This window comes from Oncorhynchus gorbuscha, linkage group LG01 (genome assembly GCF_021184085.1).
Source record: "Oncorhynchus gorbuscha isolate QuinsamMale2020 ecotype Even-year linkage group LG01, OgorEven_v1.0, whole genome shotgun sequence".
Classification (NCBI taxonomy): Eukaryota; Metazoa; Chordata; class Actinopteri; order Salmoniformes; family Salmonidae; genus Oncorhynchus; species Oncorhynchus gorbuscha.
Window position 1 is genome coordinate 116,260,500 of NC_060173.1, and position 24,000 is coordinate 116,284,499.

The following is a 24,000-nucleotide window of genomic DNA, read 5'->3' on the forward strand; positions in this document are numbered from 1 at the left end:
TTACTGCAACTCGCTGTTGGCTGGGCTCCCTGCCTGTGCCATTAAACCCCTTCAACTCATCCAGAACGCCGCAGCCCGTCTGGTGTTCAACCTTCCCAAGTTCTCTCACGTCACCCCGCTCCTCCGTTCTCTCCACTGGCTTCCAGTTGAAGCTCGCATCCGCTACAAGACCATGGTGCTTGCCTACGGAGCTGTGAGGGGAACGGCACCTCAGTACCGCCAGGCTCTGATCAGGCCCTACACCCAAACAAGGGCACTGCGTTCATCCACCTCTGGCCTGCTCGCCTCCCTACCACTGAGGAAGTACAGCTCCCGCTCAGCCCAGTCAAAACTGTTCGCTGCCCTGGCCCCCTATGGTGGAACAAACTCCCTCACGACGCCAGGACAGCGGAGTCAATCACCACCTTCCGGAGACACCTGAAACCCCACCTCTTTAAGGAATACCTAGGATAGGTTAAGCAATCCCTCTCACCCCACCCCCCCTAAGTTTTAGATGCACTATTGTTAAGTGACTGTCCCACTGGATGTCATAAGGTGAATGCACCAATTTGTAAGTCGCTCTGGATAAGAGCGTCTGCTAAATGACTTAAATGTAATGTAAATGTAATGCTCCTACTCCTACTTCTACTCCTGCTCCTGCTCCTACTCCTACTCCTGCTCCTGCTCCTACTCCTACTCCTACTCCAGCTCCTACTCCTGCTCCTACTCCTACTCCTGCTCCTACTCCAGCTCCTAATCCAGCTCCTGCTCCTGCTCCTGCTCCTGCTCCTGCTCCTGCTCCTGCTCCTGCTCCTGCTCCTGCTCCTACTCCTGCTCCTGCTCCTGCCCCTGCTCCTGCTCCTACTCCTGCTCCTACTCCTGCTCCTACTCCTGCTCCTGCTCCTGCTCCTGCTCCTACTCCTTTCCTGCTCCTACTCCTACTCCTGCTCCTACTCCTGCTCCTACTCCTACTCCAGCTCCTGTGAACTGGGTCAGTCTTACTACTGCACAGCATAGCACAGACCTCAAGATTGATTTCCAGTTAGACAGAGCCTATAGGGCTGTACTGATCAAAACCCTTTCACCGTTTGAAGGAGAAGGAAGCTGATCTACAGTTCAATCTCATATTTCCAGTCCTGTCTTACTCTATCTTACTTTTAATACCTTTAATTATTTAATATTTTAAAAAACTGTAACCTTTATTTTAACCAGTCAGTTAAGAAGAAATTCTTATTTTACAATCGCTGGCGACGCTGGCCAATCGCTGGCGACACCCTATGGGACTCCAGTTCACAGCTGGTTGTGATACAGCCCTGGATCGAACCAGGGTCTGTAGTGACGCCTCTAGCACTGAGATGCAGTGCGTTATACTGCTGTGCCACTCTGGAGCCCCACACAATCTGGAGTGGTAATTGTGAAATATCTAAACAAAAGAACAGAAAAGTTGATCATCAAGTTATTTTGGGACGACTTTGCTGCGTGTGACTGATTAATCGCTGACCTCAGACAGTAACTCATTTGGTTGAGTCCATAATGGCTACCATGCAGTGTTTCTCCAATGTGACTGATGATATTGACTGAAGAATGATTGTACAGTTTGTATTTTGGTTCCTACATCTTGATAAACTCTAGTCTAATTAAAATGAGATGTTATAGCTCAATCTCACCCACAGGAAATGAAACACTGGACGTTCAATAGGAAGCAGTCTGGTAGATGAACATAGTCTCATAGTCTGCTCATACACACCACACACACACCCATACACACACCACACACCCACCCATACACACACCACACACCCACCCATACACACACCACACACCCACCCATACACACACCACACACCCACCCATACACACACCACACACCCACCCATACACACACCACACACCCACCCATACACACACCACACACCCACCCATACACACACCACACACCCACCCATACACACACCACACACCCACCCATACACACACCACACACCCACCCATACACACACCACACACCCACCCATACACACACCACACACCCACCCATACACACACACCACACACCCACCCATACACACACACCACACACCCACCCATACACACACACCACACACACACCCATACACACACCCATACACACACCCATACACACACCACACACCCACCCATACACACACCCATACACACACACCCATACAGACACCACACACACACCCATACACACACCACACACACACCCATACACACACCACACACACACCCATACACACACCACACACCCACCCATACACACACCCATACACACACCCATACACACACCACACACACACACACACCACACACACACACACACACCACACACACACACACACCACACACACACACACACACCACACACACACACACACACCACACACACCCATACACACACCCATACACACACCACACACATACACACACCACACACCCACCCATACACACACACCACACACCCACCCATACACACACCACACACACACCTATACACACACCACACACACACGACACACACACCCATACACACACCACACACACACCCATACACACACCACACACACACCCATACACACACCACACACACACACATACACACACACCACACACACACACACACGACACACACACCCATACACACATCACACACACACCCATACACACACCACACACACACCCATACACACACCACACACACACACGACACACACACGACACACACACCCATACACACACCACACACACACCCATACACACACACCACACACCACACACCCACCCATACACACACCACACACCCACCCATACACACCCATACACACACCACACACCCACCCATACACACACCACACACCCACCCATACACACCCATACACACACCACACACCCACCCATACACACACCACACACCCACCCATACACACACACCACACACCCACCCATACACACCCATACACACACCACACACCCACCCATAAACACACACCACACACCCACCCATACACACCCATACACACACCACACACCCACCCATACACACACACCACACCCCCACCCATACACACACACCACACACCACACACCACACACCCACCCATACACACACACCACACACCCACCCATACACACACACCACACACCACACACCCACCCATACACACACACCACACACCACACACCCACCCATACACACACACCACACACCACACACCACACACCACACACCACACACCACACACCACACACACCCATACACACACCACACACACACGACACACACACCCATACACACACCACACACACACACCCATACACACACCACACACACACCCATACACACACCCATACACACACCACACACACACACATACACACACACCACACACACACCACACACACACCCATACACACACCACACATACACCCATACACACACCACACACACACCCATACACACACCCATACACACACCACACACACACGACACACACACGACACACACACCCATACACACACTACACACACACCCATACACACACCCATACACACACCCACACACACACCCATACACACACCACTCACACACCCATACACACACCCATGCACACCCATACACACACCACACACACCCATACACACACACACCCATACACCCACCACACACACACCCATACACACACGACACACACACCCATACACACACTACACACACACCCATACACACACCCATACACACACCCACACACACACCCATACACACACCACTCACACACCCATACACACACCCATGCACACCCATACACACACCACACACACACCCATACACACACCACACACACACCCATACACCCACCACACACACACCCATACACACACCACACACACACCCATACACACACCACACACCCACCCATACACACACCAATCACTGCTCTAACCCTCTACTGATCATGTTATATTGACTGCAGACCAGAGAGAGAGAGAGAGAGAGAGAGAGAGAACTACATGACCCATCAAGTTAGCCAGGCATGTCTGGGGGTGATTACAGCCATCTATTGTAATTCATGAACATGTGTACATGTCTAGGCAAGAGACAGAGGGCTCAGTGTTTTGGAGTGCAGCTGTTATCCCATCATGTCTGGAGTGGCAGCCTGTCAGCTTTAGAGAAGTACTAGCTGTGCTGCATGTCTGACTGTGTGTGTGTACTTGCTTGCGTGAGAAAGTGTGTATGTACAGTTGAAGTCGGAAGTTTACATATACCATAGCCAAATACATTTAAACTCAGGTTTTCACAATTCTTGACATTTAATCCTAGTACAAATTCCCTGTCTTAAGTCAATTAGGATCACCACTTTAATTTAAGAATGTGAAATGTCAGAATAATAGTAGAGACAGATTATATTTCTTTCATCACTTTCCCAGTGGGTCAAAAGTTTACACACTTAATTAGTATTTGGTAGCATTGCCTTTAAATTGTTTAACTTGGGTCAAACGTTTCGGGTAGACTTCCACAAGCTAACAACAATAAGTTGCGTCTATACCTCCTGACAGAGCTGGTGTAACTGAGTCAGGTTTGTAGGCCTCATTGCTCGCACACACTTTTTCAGTTCTGCTCAAACATTTTCTATGGGATTGAGGTCAGGGCTTTGTGATGGCCACTCCAATACCTTAACTTTGTTGTCCTTAAGCCATTTTGCCACAACTTTGGAAGTATGCTTGGGGTCATTGTCCATTTGGAAGACCCATTTGCGACCAAGCTTTAACTTCCTGACTGATGTCTTGCGATGTTGCTTCAATTTATCCACATAAATTTCCTGCCTCATGAAGCCATCTATTTTGTGAAGTGCAATAGTCCCACCTGCAGCAAAGCACCCCCACATCATGATGCTGCCACCCCCGGGCTTCACAGTTGGGATGGTGTTCTTTGGCTTGCAAGCCTTCCCCTTTTTCCTCCAAAAAGTATGATCTTTGTCACCATGTGCAGTTGCAAACCGTAGTCTATCATTTTTATGGCGGTTTTGGAGAAGTGGCTTCTTCCTTGCTGAGTGGCCTTTCAGGTTAAGCCGATATAGGACCTGTTTTACTGTGGATATAGATACTTTTGTACCGGTTTCCTCCAGCATCGTCACAAGGTCCTTTGCTGTTCTGGGATTGATTTGCACTTTTTGTACCAAAGTCCGTTCATCTCTAGGAGACAGAATGCGTCTCCTTCCTGAGCGGTATGATGGCTGCGTGGTCCCATGGTGTTTATACTTGTGTACTATTGTTTGTACAGATGAACTTGATACTTCAGGCATTTGGAAATTGCTCCCAAGGATGAACCAGACTTGTGGAGGTCCACAATTTTGTTTCTGAGGTCTTGACTGATTTCTTTTGATTTTCCCATGATGTCAAGCGAAGAGGCACTGAGTTTGAAGGTAGGCCTTGAAATACATCCACAGGTACACCTCCAATTGACTCAAATGATGTCAATTAGCCTATCAGAAGCTTCTAAAGCCATGATATTGTCTGGAATTTTCCAAGCTGTTTAAAGGCACAGTCAACTTAGTGTATGTAAACTTCTGACCCACTGGAATTGTGACACAGTGAATTATAAGGGAAATAATCTATCGGAAAAGTAGTTGCACAAAGTAGATGTCCTAAACGACTTGCCAAAACTATAGTTTGTTAACAAGAAATTTGTGGAGTGGTTGAAAAACTTGGAATGTTAATTATCGACTGTATCTGTGTGTTTATTTTAAGGATGGACATTTGAAATGATTTAAATATTCAAATAATATCCTGATATTTTTTGGGGGGCTATCCAGTTAGTTGAAAAATGTGTTTTAACTTCTTGCGTCGAGCAATCCCGTATCCGGGAGCGTAATCATAGCCTCAAGCTCATTAGCATAACGCAACGTTAACTATTAATGAAAATCGCAAATGAAATGAAATAAATATATTGGCTCACAAGCTTAGCCTTTTGTTAACAACACTGTCATCTCAGATTTTCAAAATATGCTTTTCACAACAAGCATTTGTGTAAGAGTATTGATAGCTAGCATAGCATTAAGCCTAGCATTCAGCAGGCAACATTTTCACAAAAACAAGCAAAGCATTCAAATAAAAGCATTTACCTTTGAAGAACTTCAGATGTTTTCAATGAGGAGACTCTCAGTTAGATAGAAAATGTTTTTCCAAAAAGATTATTTGTGTAGGAGAAATCGCTCCGTTTTGTTCATCACATTTGGCTAAGAAAAAACCCTGAAAATGCAGTCATTACAACGGCAAACTTTTTTCCAAATTAACTCCATAATATCGACAGAAACATGGCAAATGTTGTTTAGAATCAATCCTAAAGGTGTTTTTCAAATATCTATTCGATGATAACTCATTCGTGGCAGTTGGGTTTCTCCTCTGAAGCAAATGGAAAAATGCACGCAGCTGGAGATTACGCAATCATTTTAACGGAGGACACCAAGCGAGCACCTGGTAAATGTAGTCTCTTATGGTCAATCTTCCAATGATATGCCTACAAATACGTCACAATGCTGCAGACATCTTGGGGAAACGACAGAAAGTGTAGGCTCATTCCTTGCGCATTCACAGCCATATAAGGAGACATTGGAACACAGCGCCTCCAAAATCTGGGGCATTTCCTGTTTGAAATTTCATCTTGGTTTCGCCTGTAGCATCAGTTCTGTGGCACTCACAGATAATATCTTTGCAGTTTTGGAAATGTCAGAGTTTTGTCTTTCCAAAGCTGTCAATTATATGCATCGTCGAGCATCTTTTCGTGACAAAATATCTTGTTTAAAAAATTTTTTTTTTAAATATCTTGTTTAAAAAATTGTATCCAAAAATTAAAAGAGCGCCCCCTATATCGAAGAAGTTAATAAAACACTTCAATGGAGACTTGATGGGGTGGGGGCAAGAGAAGAGTCAAGGCCTGAGAGAGAGTGATTTAACGTAATTTAGTGACTTTTAGGACAGCCAATAGCTACTTTTCTTACTGAGGAGTTGGCAACACAAGAGCAGCCAATCCGAGTCACTCTAGTCAGACAAACATTTTGCTGCTTTAGGTTGTTTAATAAGTTGACATGTTCATCATTTAGCAGACACTCCTATTCACTCCAATAGTGAGTGATACATTTTCATACTGGTCCCCAATTTTTTTATTTTTTTATTTTACCTTTATTTTATTCCCCAATGGGAATCATACCCACAACCATGACATTGCAAGCTTCATGCTCTACCAATTGAGCCACACAGCTTTCATCTGGTAGTGCCTGTTTTGACTGCATCAAATTGTTGTAAAGAGGCTAGCTAGCCTCAATAGCCAGCTAAGTTACCCAGCTTACTAACTAAAGTAGCAAGGCTAAGTTACCTAGCTATCTAGCTGAAGTAGCAAGGCTAAGTTGCCTAGCCATCTAGCTAAAGTAGCAAGGCTAAGTTACCTAGCTATCTAGCTAAAGTAGGAAGGCTAAGTTACCTAGCTATCTAGCTAAAGTAGCAAGGCTAAGTTACCTAGCTATCTAGCTAAAGTAGCAAGGCTACGTTACCTAGCTATCTAGCTAAAGTAGCAAGGCTAAGTTACCTAGCTATCTAGCTAAAGTAGCAAGGCTAAGTTACCTAGCTATCTAGCTAAAGTAGCAAGGCTAATTGAATGTATTTTGCTGCACTTGTATGTAATAATGTCACATGGATCATTTTATTTAATTCCGACAAGTCCTTTTTAATTTTTTTTATTTAAAATAAAAAAAATGAATACTCACGCAAGTAATCAAATATTAACGTCCGTTTGAATATTTGATGAACGGATGAATCATTCTCATCCATAATACACATACATAGAATACATCTGGTAATATATAACTAGACTAGGATTCATCATAACAGTGAGCCTGTTATGGCTGTTAGTTATCTGTCACAGCTGGTCAGCATCTAGAGCTCTCTACCTCAATGTATCTTTTTCTATTTTGTTATTTCTCTGATACTCTTTCTCTCTGTCTTTTTGTTGTTGGTGGTATTTCGCTCTGTTCTCTCAGCTCATATAGACACCTCTGTTATTGTGTGTGACAGGCTCTGATTCTTCTGTCAGATGGAATTGACCTGTTAGGTTCCCTGTTACACACCTGTCTGTCTGTCTCTTACACACCTCTCTGTCTGTCTCTTACACACCTGTCTGTCTGTCTCTTACACACCTCTCTGTCTGTCTCTTACACACCTGTCTGTCTGTCTCTTACACACCTGTCTGTCTGTCTCTTACACACCTCTCTGTCTGTCTCTTACACACCTGTCTGTCTGTCTCTTACACACCTGTCTGTCTGTCTCTTACACACCTGTCTGTCTGTCTCTTACACACCTGTCTGTCTGTCTCTTACACACCTGTCTGTCTGTCTCTTACACACCTGTCTGTCTGTCTCTTACACACACACACGTAAGTCTATCTGTCTGTGGCGCCCCCCATTATCCTCACCCAAATGACCCCTTCAGTCCGTAGATTCGGTCATGTCCTCTCCCTCCTCTCCTCCCCTCTTCCCAGTGTAATTGCTACCTGTCAGAAACCCAGCAGTAGACATTCCGGTCCTGAATAAGACTGGTGGAACCAGTACTGTCTCCTTAGAACCTTCTATAGGATGGAGAGACCATTAAAATCAACAGATACTGTAACTTAAGAAAATTAACAACAATGGCAAATGGTTTGATGGTGAATGCAAAAAAAAATAAAATAAGAAAGAAATTGAGAAACTCGTTTGGCACAAGCTGAGAGCCTAGCCAACAGAGAGTTGCAGTAGTCCAGACGGGAGATGAACAGAGAGTTGCAGTAGTCTAGACGGGAGATGAACAGAGAGTTGCAGTAGTCTAGATGGGAGCTGAACAGAGAGTTGCAGTAGTCTAGACGGGAGATGAACAGAGAGTTGCAGTAGTCTAGACGGGAGATGAACAGAGAGTTGCAGTAGTCTAGACGGGAGATGAACAGAGAGTTGCAGTAGTCTAGACGGGAGCTGAACAGAGAGTTGCAGTAGTCTAGACGGGAGATGAACAGAGAGTTGCAGTAGTCTAGACGGGAGATGAAGCGAGAGTTGCAGTAGTCTAGACGGAAGATGAACAGAGAGTTGCAGTAGTCTAGACGGGAGCTGAACAGAGAGTTGCAGTAGTCCAGACGGGAGATGAACAGAGAGTTGCAGTAGTCTAGACGGGAGATGAACAGAGAGTTGCAGTAGTCCAGACGGGAGATGAACAGAGAGTTGCAGTAGTCTAGACGGGAGATGAACAGAGAGTTGCAGTAGTCCAGACAGGAAATGAACAGAGAGTTGCAGTAGTCCAGACGGGAGATGAACAGAGAGTTGCAGTAGTCTAGACAGGAGATGAACAGAGAGTTGCAGTAGTCTAGACGGGAGATGAACAGAGAGTTGCAGTAGTCCAGACGGGAGATGAACAGAGAGTTGCAGTAGTCTAGACGGGAGATGAACAGAGAGTTGCAGTAGTCTAGACAGGAGATGAACAGAGAGTTGCAGTAGTCCAGACGGGAGATGACAAGTTCCTGGATTAGGACCTGCGCAGCTTCCTGTGTGAGGGAGGGTCGTACTCCACGGTTGTTGTAGAGCCTGAACCTGCAGGAGCGAGTCACTGCGGATGTTTGCAGAGAACGACAGGGTGTTGTCCAGGATCATGATCAAGGTTCTTTACACTCTGAGAGGGGGACACCACGGAGTCGTCAACTGTGATGGAGTGGCCTTCTATCGGGCAGGCCTTCCTGAAAAGAGGCTCCATTTTATCAAGGTTGAGCTTGGGGTGCCGGGCCGACATCCAAGCTGATATACCTGCCAGGCACGCAGAGATGTGTGTCGCCACCTAGGTGTCAGAACAGGGGGAGGGAGAAAAGTAGTTGGGTGTCATCCTCATAGCAGTGAGAGGAGAGATCATGTGAGGATATGACGGAACCTGGTGACTTGGTGTAAAGAGAGAACAGGAGAGGGCCTAGAGCCGAGCCCTGGGGGACACCAGTAGTGAGAGTATGTGGTGCAGGACCAAGATTTTCTCCACAGATTCTGTCAGACCTGGGCTCTGACAGTGTATCTCTTTAAGACGAAAATAATGGTGTTCCAAATAAGGTCCAGTTGCCAGGACCACAAATACAAATTCCATCTAGACTCTGTTGACCTAGAGCTCACAAAAATACTATACATACCTCGGCCTAAACATCAGCAATGTGATTGGAGAAAATTATCTCAGCCCTAAACATCAGCGATGTGATTGGAGAAAATTATCTCAGCCCTAAACATCAGCGATGTGATTGGTGAAAAATATCTCAGCCCTTAACATCATGGATATGATTGGTGAAAAGCCACTTGGACTGAGGATGACAGAGAGTTAGTGAAACAGTAATGCCAATGTCTTCAATCTGTCCCCATTACCATGTGAATGCTAATAGGCCCATAAGTGATCTAGTCAGGGTAGCAAACCTTGCATCATCACTCCAAATACTACTTCACATGTGTCTAGGAATGCTATAAGTCACATGTGTCTAGGAATGCTATAAATCACATGTGTCTAGGAATGCTATAAGTCACATGTGTCTAGGAATGCTATAAGTCACATGTGACTAGGAATGCTATGAGTCACATGTGTCTAGGAATGCTATGAGTCACATGTGTCTAGGAATGCTATAGGTCACATGTGTCTAGGAATGCTATGAGTCACATGTGTCTAGGAATGCTATAAGTCACACGTGTCTAGGAATGCTATAAGTCACATGTGTCTAGGAATGCTATAAGTCACATGTGTCTAGGAATGCTATAAGTCACATGTGTCTAGGAATGCTATAAGTCACATGTGTCTAGGAATGCTATAAGTCAGATGTGTCTAGGAATGCTATGAGTCACATGTGTCTAGGAATGCTATAAGTCACATGTGTCTAGGAATGCTATGAGTCACATGTGTCTAGGAATGCTATAAGTCACATGTGTCTAGGAATGCTATAAGTCACATGTGTCTAGGAATGCTATAAGTCACATGTGTCTAGGAATGCTATAAGTCACATGTGTCTAGGAATGCTATGAGTCACATGTGTCTAGGAATGCTATGAGTCACATGTGTCTAGGAATGCTATGAGTCACATGTGTCTAGGAATGCTATAAGTCACATGTGTCTAGGAATGCTATAAGTCACATGTGTCTAGGAATGCTATAAGTCACATGTGTCTAGGAATGCTATAAGTCACATGTGTCTAGGAATGCTATGAGTCACATGTGTCTAGGAATGCTATGAGTCACATGTGTCTAGGAATGCTATAAGTCACACGTGTCTAGGAATGCTATAAGTCACACGTGTCTAGGAATGCTATGAGTCACATGTGTCTAGGAATGCTATAAGTCACATGTGTCTAGGAATGCTATAAGTCCTATGTGTCCAAGATAATAGTTCTGCAATTATTAAGAGGCTAAGATACAAAGAGATAATATATTGCGATCAATGTCCCAGCACCAAATATACAGCACTCCAGACAGTATTGTCCGGAGGGCTGTATATTTGGTATTGTCCAGTGGGTTTTATATTTGGTATTGTCCATTGGAATTTATATTTGGTATTGTCCAGGGGGTTTTATATTTGGTATTGTCCGGAGGGCTGTATATTTGGTATTGTCCAGGGGGTTGTATATTTGGTATAGTCCGGAGGGAGGGCTGTATATTTGGTATTGTCCAGGGGGTTTTATATTTGGTATTGTCCGGAGGGCTGTATATTTGGTATTGTCCAGGGGGTTTTATATTTGGTATTGTCCAGGGGGTTGTATATTTGGTATAGTCCGGAGGGCTGTATATTTGGTATTGTCCGGAGGGCTTTATATTTGGTATTGTCCGGAGGGCTGTATATATGGTATTGTCCAGGGGGTTTTATTTTTGGTATTGTCCGTAGGGCTGTGTTAAGTCAGTGTTAATTCACTCTGTATTTTTCCACTACATAGCTATAATCAAACATTTGAAATGTCTCTATTATTTTGATAGTGTAGTAAATGTAATGTTTACTGTTAATTTCTGATTGTTAATTTCACTTTTGTTTTATCTAGTTCACTTGCTTTGGCAATGTAAACATATGTTTACTATGTCAATAATACACATTATATTGAATTGAATTGAGCGAGAGAGACAGAACTAGAGAGAGAGAGAGAGCGAGAGGGAGAGAGGGAGGGAGAGGACATGCAGTGTGTGTCGTGGAGAGGTAGCTAGCTCAGTCATTAAATAGCGTGTAAAATGACTGTCTCTATTGAGTTAGTCTTCCTGAGACCGACACAACTGGCCTCTCCAAACTCACTTTCCTCTGCTCTCCACCTCTCTCTCTCTCTCTCTCTCTCTCTCTCTCTCTCTCTCTCTCTCTCTCTCTCTCTCTCTCTCTCTCTCTCTCTGTCTTTCTCTCTCTCTCTCTCTCTCTCTCTCTCTCTCTCTCTCTCTCTCTCTCTCTCTCTGTCTTTCTTTCTTTCTTTCTCTCTCTCTCTCTCTCTCTCTCTCTCTCTCTCTCTCTCTCTCTCTCTCTCTCTCTCTCTCTCTCTCTCTCTCTCTCTGTCTTTCTCTCTCTCTCTCTGTCTTTCTCTCCCTCTCTCTGTCTTTCTCTCCCCCGCTCTCATCTGATTGCAGTTTAAGAAACAAATGCATGCTCAATTACAGACAGAGATGAATTCATGTCTGTTTCATCTGTTTTCTGCATTTACACATGCAACCCAATTCTGATCTCTTTTTTTTTACACTAATTGGTCTTTTGACCAATCAGATCAGCTCTGAAAAAGATCTGATGTGAAGAGATCTGATGTGATTGGTCAAAAGACCAATTAGTGGAAAAATAAGATCGGAATTGGGCTGTCTGTGTAAAAGAACACCATGTATATTAATTGCTATCAGGCCTGACATGGCTATTAGAGCTAACGTGGCTATCAGGGCTAACGTGGCTATCAGGGCTAACGTTGCTATTAGAGCTAACGTGGCTATTAGGGATTACGTGGCTATCAGGGCTAACGTGGCTATCAGGGCTAACGTGGCTATTAGAGCTAACGTGGCTATTAGTGCTAACGTGGCTATTAGGGCTTACGTGGCTATCAGGGCTAACGTGGCTATTAGTGCTAACGTGGCTATTAGTGCTAACGTGGCTATTAGGGCTTACGTGGCTATCAGGGCTAAAGTGGCTATCAGGGCTGACATGGATATTAGGGTTAACGTGGCCCTAATAACTGCCTCGGATATTCTGGGTCTGAAAGTGTGAAGCCCCTAAACTATTGGCATCACAGAATCACAGTCACAGGAGGGGAGCTGAGAAGTTTTAGGTGAAAAGAGAGATTTTATTATATTCTAGAATATTCTATTCAAGAGGTTTTTAAGGAGTGAGGAGAGAAAGTTTGGGCTATTTTTTTGCCTTGTAACTTTAGTGTGGATGCATGTTGTGACCTCATCCAAGAATTCAGGTGTCTATCTGCATCTTAATGTGTTGTTGTTTTCAAGTAGGGAGTTGTGTTGAGTTGTAATAGTAAGAGAGAATGGGATCACGTCTCTGGGCTCTAGACAGACGGAGGGGAGGCATTCTGGGAGGGCCCACCATTCTGTTTACAATAAATGAGACATCAGACAGAGAGAACCTTGGGTCTGGAACGAAGGCAGGCAGGCAGGCAGACACACACACACACACACACACACACACACACACACACACACACACACACACACACACACACACACACACACACACACACACACACACACACACACACACACACACACACACACACACACACACACACACACACACACACACACACACACACTCCATCTCTCTTCTCCGTGGCTGCCAGTGCAGATTGATGACATTTGTTGTGCCCCCCCCCCCAAGCAGGAAGTGGGTTTAATCCCTTTCTAAATAAATCATCAGCCATTCACATTGATCATGCCCTAGCCAGAAAGACAGGGGGGGGCTTGGACAGGGCCAGGCTGTGCTTGGTATTGGTGGGAGAGTTAGTGAAAGTGATGGGGGAATAGATTGAGATATTATTAATGTGAAAGGCAGCTGATTTATTTAAAAGAGCATGGCACCCACTTATACAGGAAGAAAGGTAACGGAGCGAGCAGGATGTGAGGTTTGGGACAATGAGACTGGTGGTAGTCCAGGCTGAGGTATATTGGGTTGGCTGGACAATGAGGCTGGTGGTAGTCCAGGCTGAGGTATATTGGGTTGGCTGGACAATGAGGCTGGTGGTAGTCCAGGCTGAGGTATATTGGGTTGGCTGGACAATGAGGCTGGTGGTAGTCCAGGCTGAGGTATATTGGGTTGGCTGGACAATGAGACTGGTGGTAGTCCAGGCTGAGGTATATTGGGTTGGCTGGACAATGAGGCTGGTGGTAGTCCAGGCTGAGGTATATTGGGTTGGCTGGACAATGGGTAGGATGTGGTATATTGGTTAGGCTGTGGTATATTGGGTAGGATGTGGTATATTGGGTAGAATGTGGGCTGTGGTATATTGGGTAGGCTGTCGTATATTGGGTAGTCTGTGGCATATTGGGTAGGATGTCATATATTGGGTAGGCTGTGGTATATTGGGTTGGCTGTGGGCTGTGGTATATTGGGTAGGCTGTGGTATATTGGGTAGAATGTGGGCTGTGGTATATTGGGTAGGCTGTGTTATATTGGGTTGGCTGTGGGCTGTGGTATATTGGGTAGGCTGTGGGCTGTGGTATATTGGGTAGGCTGTGGTATATTGGGTAGAATGTGGGCTGTGGTATATTGGGTAGGCTGTGGTATATTGGGTTGGCTGTGGGCTGTGGTATATTGGGTAGGCTGTGGTATATTGGGTAGGCTGTGGTATATTGGGTTGGCTGTGGGCTGTGGTATATTGGGTAGTGTGTTATATATTGGGTAGGCTGTGGTATATTGGGTTGGCTGTGGGCTGTGGTATATTGGGTAGGCTGTGGTATATTGGGTAGGCTGTGGTATATTGGGTAGGCTGTGGTATATTGGGTAGGCTGTGGTATATTGGGTAGGCTGTGGTATATTGGGTTGGCTGTATATTGGGTTGGCTGTGGGCTGTGGTATATTGGGTAGGCTGTGGTATATTGGGTAGGCTGTGGTATATTGGTTTGGCCGTGGGCTGTGGTATATTGGGTAGTCTGTGGTATATTGGGTAGGATGTGGTATATTGGGTAGGCTGTGGTATATTGGGTAGGATGTGGTATATTGGTTTGGCCGTGGGCTGTGGTATATTGGGTAGTCTGTGGTATATTGGGTAGGCTGTGGTATATTGGGTAGGCTGTGGTATATTGGGTAGGCTGTGGTATATTGGGTTGGCTGTGGGCTGTGGTATATTGGGTAGGCTGTGGTATATTGGGTAGGCTGTGGTATATTGGGTAGGCTGTGGTATATTGGGTAGGCTGTGGTATATTGGGTTGGCTGTGGGCTGTGGTATATTGGGTAGGCTGTGGTATATTGGGTAGGCTGTGGTATATTGGGTAGGCTGTGGGCTGTGGTATATTGGGTAGGCTGTGGGCTGTGGTATATTGGGTAGGCTGTGGTATATTGGGTAGGCTGTGGTATATTGGGTTGGCTGTGGGCTGTGGTATATTGGGTAGGCTGTGGTATATTGGGTAGGCTGTGGTATATTGGGTAGGCTGTGGTATATTGGGTAGGCTGTGGTATATTGGGTTGGCTGTGGGCTGTGGTATATTGGGTAGGCTGTGGTATATTGGGTTGGCTGTGGGCTGTGGTATATTGGGTAGGCTGTGGTATATTGGGTTGGCTGTGGGCTGTGGTATATTGGGTAGTGTGTTATATATTGGGTAGGCTGTGGTATATTGGGTTGGCTGTGGGCTGTGGTATATTGGGTAGGCTGTGGTATATTGGGTAGGCTGTGGTATATTGGGTAGGCTGTGGTATATTGGGTAGGCTGTGGTATATTGGGTAGGCTGTGGGCTGTGGTATATTGGGTAGGCTGTGGTATATTGGGTTGGCTGTGGGCTGTGGTATATTGGGTAGGCTGTGGTATATTGGGTAGGCTGTGGTATATTGGTTTGGCCGTGGGCTGTGGTATATTGGGTAGTCTGTGGTATATTGGGTAGGCTGTGGTATATTGGGTAGGCTGTGGTATATTGGGTAGGATGTGGTATATTGGTTTGGCCGTGGGCTGTGGTATATTGGGTAGTCTGTGGTATATTGGGTAGGCTGTGGTATATTGGGTAGGCTGTGGTATATTGGGTAGGCTGTGGTATATTGGGTTGGCTGTGGGCTGTGGTATATTGGGTAGGCTGTGGTATATTGGGTAGGCTGTGGTATATTGGGTAGGCTGTGGGCTGTGGTATATTGGGTAGGCTGTGGTATATTGGGTAAGCTGTGGGCTGTGGTATATTGGGTAGGCTGTGGTATATTGGGTAAGCTGTGGGCTGTGGTATATTGGGTAGGCTGTGGTATATTGGGTAGGCTGTGGGCTGTGGTATATTGGGTAGGCTGTGGGCTGTGGTATATTGGGTAGGCTGTGGTATATTGGGTAGGCTGTGGTATATTGGGTAGGATGTGGTGTATTCGGTAGGTTCATATTACCTGTTATTAGTAATACTATGTCTTGAGTATCCACTAAGATTCCAGAGGACCTTTTTATTTATTCCTTCCATCTCAATCCACCTACAGTAGTATTGTGTTTTTCTTCTCTTTGTGACGTGACGTTCTTGTACTGCTGTTTGATACAGTATTGCTCAAGAAGGAAGACAGAAAGCTAATGAATAAAGTGGTCCTTGTTATTTCTCTTGCTGTAACCCTTCAGCGATGTATTATTACAGCTTTGGTTATTTTAGTAGTTCAGTTGTCTCCTGTTGTTTGAAAAGTCACGCTTTAACTTTTATTAGTTGGTATTTTGGGATCCGCTGTCTAATGCACTGTGTCTCACTACAGACACCCTGGTTCGAATCCATGCTGTATCACAACTGGCCCTGATTGGGAGTCCCGCAGGGTGGCGCACAATTGGCCCAGCGTCGTCCGGGCTTGGCCGGTGTAGGCCGTCATTGTAAATAATAATTTGTTAGTATTAACTGACTTGCCTAGTTAAATAAAGGTTAAATAAAAACATATTTTTGAAATCTTTGTACAAAGGAGTTCTGACTTCTCATTTTGTCTGGTCTTGATCAGTTCATGTAAAACTTCTGTTAAGTAGCCGAGGCCTATTGAATTCTCTTCCAACAACTGTTGTCATCGTCGTGGATTGTGTTTGGAGGCTTCTCTGACTTTTCATTAACAGTGTCAACAAAATCTCTTACTCTCTCTCTCTCTCTCTCTCTCTCTCTCTCTCTCTCTCTCTCTCTCTCTCTCTCTCTCTCTCTCTCTCTCTCTCTCTCTCTCTCTCTCTCTCTTGCTCTTCTCCCTTTCTCGACTCCGTCCTTCTCTCTCTCTATCTCTCCTCTATGAGGAGCAGGAGGCCAAGCAGACAGGGGCTGTGAGTCCATGGATTTCTTAGATCTAGCAAGCCATGTATCCCCAGTCTGGCCCTGAAAGGGTTAAACAGATCCATCTCTCTCAGTTGTAATGTCGTGGTCTTCAGGGATCCACTAGGGATCTATAACTAACATGTGTCTTTCATTTAGGTGCCCGGTCAAACATCTCCCTCTCCTTTCTCTCATCTCCCTCTCCGTTCTCTCATCTCCCTCTCCTTTCTCTCTCCTTTCTCTCTCTCCCTCTCCTTTCTCTCATCTCCCTCTCCGTTCTCTCATCTCTCATCTCCCTCTCCTTTCTCTCCTCTCCTTCTCCTTTCTCCCTCTCCTTTCTCTCATCTCCTTCTCCTTTCTCTCTCTCCTTTCTCTCCTCTCCCTCTCCTTTCTCTCCTCTCCCTCTCCTTTCTCTCATCTCCCTCTCTGTTCTCTCATCTCCCATCTCCCTCTCATTTATCTCCCACTACTTCCTCCTCTCTCTCTGTCTCTCTCTCTCTCTGTCTCTCTCTCCCCCTCTCTCTCCTTCTATCCCTCAGATGGTATTGTAGGGACAATAGATAGTAAAAGTTAAGGTAGTAGTTAAGGTTGTCAGGCTAAACCCGACATGACAAAGTGCTCATTTACCAGCGTGGAGAATGAAAGATTAGAGTGTAAACTGACACCTTAAATGAGGAAACATGAGATGCCCAGAGGAATTGTGTGTCGTCAAAATAACCCACATTCTAAAGAACATAAATGACACACACACACACACACACACACACACACACACACACACACACACACACACACACACACACACACACACACACACACACACACACACACACACACACACACACACACACACACACACACACACACACACACACACACACACACACACACTCCAGTGGATATAATATAGGGATATAATATAGTTTGAGTTTGAGGCTCTGGTTAAAAGTGGTGCACTACTTTATGTAGGGAAGAGTGGGACACATGTGGGACACAGCCATACACACATTTTCCTCTTCGTCAGTGTGTTGGGACATCAGATGTTCTGCCTGCGTTGTAGTGGACTAAATGAAAGACACATGTCAAAGGTATAGATCCCTGGTGGATCCCTGAGGACCACGACGTTACAACTGAGAGAGATGGATCTGTTTAACCCTTTCAGGGCCAGACTGGGGATACATGGCTTGCTAGATCTAAGAGAGAAAGGAGAGGGAGATGTTTGACTGTCGTATTTTATCCAGCGTACCCCCCCACCAACCCTTTGGGACGGTTGTCTTTTATCCAGCGTACCCCCCCACCAACCCTTTCGGACGGTTGTCTTTTATCCAGTGTACTCCCCCACCAACCCTTTGGGACGGTTGTCTTTTATCCAGTGTACCCCCACCAACCCTTTGGGACGGTTGTCTTTTATCCAGTGTACCCCCCACCAACCCTTTGGGACGGTTGTCTTTTATCCAGTGTACCCCCCCACCAACCCTTTAGGACGGTTGTCTTTTATCCAGTGTACTCCCCCACCAACCCTTTGGGACGGTTGTCTTTTATCCAGTGTACCCCCCACCAACCCTTTGGGACGGTTGTCTTTTATCCAGTGTACCCCCCACCAACCCTTTGGGACGGTTGTCTTTTATCCAGTGTACCCCCCCCACTAACCCTTTGGGACGGTTGTCTTTTATCCAGTGTACCCCCCACCAACCCTTTGGGACGGTTGTCTTTTATCCAGTGTACCCCCCACCAACCATTTGGGACGGTTGTCTTTTATCCAGTGTACCCCCCACCAACCCTTTGGGACGGTTGTCTTTTATCCAGTGTACCCCCACCAACCCTTTGGGACGGTTGTCTTTTATCCAGTGTACCCCCCACCAACCCTTTGGGACGGTTGTCTTTTATCCAGTGTACCCCCCACCAACCCTTTGGGACGGTTGTCTTTTATCCAGTGTACCCCCCACCGTCGTCTTTTATCCAGTGTACCCCCCACCGTCGTCTTTTATCCAGTGTACCCCCCACCAACCCTTTGGGACGGTTGTCTTTTATCCAGTGTACCCCCCACCAACCCTTTGGGATGGTCATCTTGTACCCAGTGAACCACCCCCCCCCACTAACCACTCCTACCAGTGAACCACCCACCCCCATAAGCCCCCCCCCATCTGGCTGCCCCAGAGCCCCTACGCTTCCTGTGACCCGGCTGAATTTCCCCCTAAACCCCATGCCGTTAACCCAGCTCATAAGTGGATTACCACTTGTCTGTAAGGGTGTGTAACTCCAGAATAGGTCATCTCATTCCCAATGTACCACCCGCCAGCCAGCCTTTCTCCTGACCAGTAGCCTCTCCTCCTGTCCTGACCCACAGCTCTCAATCTGTCCCGTGACAGAGGATCAATTTTACCCCAGACTGCCACACCCTCAGACCCGAGCTTCAACCCGGTAAGTGGATTATCACCATGGACTAAGCGGATGCCCATTTCCCCTGGATCCTCCCCAACCGTGACTAAACCACAGGAAGAGAAGAATGAACCCTTTTATTTCCATCTCTAACCCCTTTTCTCCTTGTTCATTTAGTTACACGTTTCCTTGTGGAACCGTTGCTTCAGGCCTACTGCTGCTTTATTCTGTGGTGGACTTTTTATTGCCTCAAATTAGCTCACAAAGCAGAACGTCACATCGGAGGAAAATCAATTAAGAGAGTTCTGGAATGAATCTCTTCAGTGTTGGAGGGGCGTAGAGGATTGTAATTCACTTTGCTTTCGTGTTCACTTAAAAGGGGTCATCTCGGGTAACTGAACCTTTAACTATTGACCCTAAACTAACCTAAACTGTTGACCTTAAAACGAAGGGAAACTAGTGGGACACGTGGTTCAACTACAGGTTTCCTGTCTCTGGGTCTCATTGTTAGTCAGATAATATATACTGTATTAGTCCATATGAGATTCAAATGTGTCTTAGCTTATTTTCCAACAAACCCCTCTGACACACACACACACACACACACACACACACACACACACACACACACACACACACACACACACACACACACACACACACACACACACACACACACACACACACACACACACACACACACACACACACACACACACACGCATTAGGTTGGAGATGTCGGAGAGTAGAAAATGTAATTTAGCATGTATGCTATCTTGATTAGAACCATCCACACATTGCCATTTACTCATTCCTGGTAGCAGGTCAAGAGGTCATGTCGAGAGCCCTAGAGAATCACTTTGACAGGGCCTGGACTTTATCACAATGCCTCGAGTCCTCTAGATATCACATAGTGACAGGAAAAGAGTGAACACTGTCCCTAACCTTCTCCTTGGGTCCTAACCCACAGCCTTCACCTTCTACAGGTGGATACCTTTTACTGTGGAACCTCAGCACCAGAAGGATCATTAGGAGCCATAGAAGCTGACTCAGATGGACCCGTTACTAGACTGTGACTGTTCTGGACAGACTCTGTGGTCCGTTAGGTAGACTGTGACAGTTCTGGACAGACTCTGTGGTCCGTTAGGTAGACTGTGACTGTTCTGGACAGACCCTGTGGTCCGTTAGGTAGACTGTGACTGTTCTGGACAGACCCTGTGGTCCGTTAGGTAGACTGTGACTGTTCTGGACAGACCCTGTGGTCCGTTACTAGACTGTGACTGTTCTGGATGGACTCAGATGGACCCGTTACTAGACTGTGACTGTTCTGGACAGACTCTGTGGTCCGTTAGGTAGACTGTGACTGTTCTGGACAGACCCTGTGGTCCGTTAGGTAGACTGTGACTGTTCTGGACAGACCCTGTGGTCCGTTAGGTAGACTGTGACTGTTCTGGACAGACTCTGTGGTTCGTTACTAGACTGTGACTGTTCTGGACAGACTCTGTGGTCCATTACTAGACTGTGACTGTTCTGGACAGACTCTGTGGTCCGTTAGGTAGACTGTGACTGTTCTGGACAGACCCTGTGGTCCGTTAGGTAGACTGTGACTGTTCTGGACAGACCCTGTGGTTCGTTACTAGACTGTGACTGTTCTGGACAGACCCTGTGGTCCGTTACTAGACTGTGACTGTTCTGGACAGACTCTGTGGTCCGTTAGGTAGACTGTGACTGTTCTGGACAGACCCTGTGGTCCGTTAGGTAGACTGTGACAGTTCTGGACAGACTCTGTGGTCCGTTAGGTAGACTGTGACAGTTCTGGACAGACCCTGTGGTCCGTTAGGTAGACTGTGACAGTTCTGGACAGACCCTGTGGTCCGTTAGGTAGACTGTGACAGTTCTGGACAGACTCTGTGGTCCGTTAGGTAGACTGTGACAGTTCTGGACAGACTCTGTGGTCCGTTAGGTAGACTGTGACTGTTCTAGACAGACTCTGTGGTCCATTAGGTAGACTGTTAGGTCTACGACCATTACTCATGGAAGGGAAGACACATGTTTGTGAATTGCAGACATGGTTGGACAGAGCTACTGAACAGGGGCACTCCGCCACACGTTCTATTTATTTAGGGCCCCTTTCCCAGTTGAGATAAGCATGCGCCCACTTTGACGTTGGCCTTAAATCATTCATTGATTTCAATGGGAGACTTGAAACAGAAATCTGATAACTTTAAAGTTTCATAAACATTAGTGGTTGGAATAGAAGTAAAGTTTTGCAAACACATAATGATCTTGAGAGAGATATCTTACTGCTAGATTATAATGATATATCTATTATCGGTAGAGAGAGAGACATATCTTACTTCTAGATTATAATGATATATCTATTATCGGTAGAGAGAGAGATACCTTACTGCTAGATTAGAATGATATATCTATTATCTGTAGAGAGAGAGATACCTTACTGCTAGATTATAATGATATATCTATTATCTGTAGAGAGAGAGATACCTTACTGCTAGATTATAATGATATGTCTATTATCGGTAGAGAGAGATACCTTACTACTAGATTATAATGATATATATATTATCTGTAGAGAGAGAGACATATCTTACTTCTAGATTATAATGATATATCTATTATCTGTAGAGAGAGAGATACCTTACTCCTAGATTATAATGATATATTTATTATCGGTAGAGAGAGAGAGATACCTTACTGCTAGATTATAATGATATATATATTATCTGTAGAGAGAGATACCTTACTGCCAGATTATAATGATATATCTATTATCGGTAGAGAGAGAGAGATACCTTACTGCCAGATTATAATGATATATCTATTATCGGTAGAGAGAGAGAGATACCTTACTGCTAGATTATAACTATATATCTATTATCTGTAGAGAGAGAAATATCTTACTTCAAATCAAATCAAATCAAATCAAATTTATTTATATAGCCCTTCGTACATCAGCTGATATCTCAAAGTGCTGTACAGAAACCCAGCCTAAAACCCCAAACAGCAAACAATGCAGGTGTAAAAGCACGGTGGCTAGGAAAAACTCCCTAGAAAGGCCAAAACCTAGGAAGAAACCTAGAGAGGAACCGGGCTATGTGGGGTGGCCAGTCCTCTTCTGGCTGTGCCGGGTAGAGATTATAACAGAACATGACCAAGATGTTCAAATGTTCATAAATGACCAGCATGGTCAAATAATAATAAGGCAGAACAGTTGAAACTGGAGCAGCAGCACAGTCAGATGGACTGGGGACAGCAAGGAGCCATCATGTCAGGTAGTCCTGGGGCACGGTCCTAGGGCTCAGGTCAGTTGAAACTGGAGCAGGAGCATGGCCAGGTGGACTGGGGACAGCAAGGAGTCCTCATGTCAGGTAGTCCTGGGACATGGTCCTAGGGCCCAGGCCAGTTGAAACTGGAGCAGCAGCATGGCCAGGTGGACTGGGGACAGCAAGGAGTCATCATGTCAGGTAGTCCTGGGGCATGGTTCTAGGGCTCAGGTCCTCCGAGAGAGAGAAAGAAAGAGAGAAGGAGAGAATTAGAGAACGCACACTTAGATTTACACAGGACACCGAATAGGACAGGAGAAGTACTCCAGATAAACAAACTGACCCTAGCCCCCCGACACATAAACTACTGCAGCATAAATACTGGAGGCTGAGACAGGAGGGGTCAGGAGACACTGTGGCCCCATCCGAGGACACCCCGGACAGGGCCAAACAGGAAGGATATAACCCCACCCACTTTGCCAAAGCACAGCCCCCACACCACTAGAGGGAAATCTTCAACCACCAACTTACCATCCTGAGACAAGGCCGAGTATAGCCCACAAAGATCTCCGACACGGTACAACCCAAGGGGTGGGGGGGAACCCAGACAGGCCGACCACAACAGTGAATCAACCCACCCAGGTGACGCATCCCCCCCAGGGACGGCACGAGAGAGCCCCAGCAAGCCAGTGACTCAGCCCCCGTAACAGGGTTAGAGGCAGAGAATCCCAGTGGAAAACGGGAACCGGCCAGGCAGAGACAGCAAGGGCGGTTCGTTGCTCCAGAGCCTTTCCGTTCACCTTCCCACTCCTGGGCCAGACTACACTCAATCATATGACCCACTGAAGAGATGAGTCTTCAGTAAAGACTTAAAGGTTGAGACCGAGTTTGCGTCTCTGACATGGGTAGGC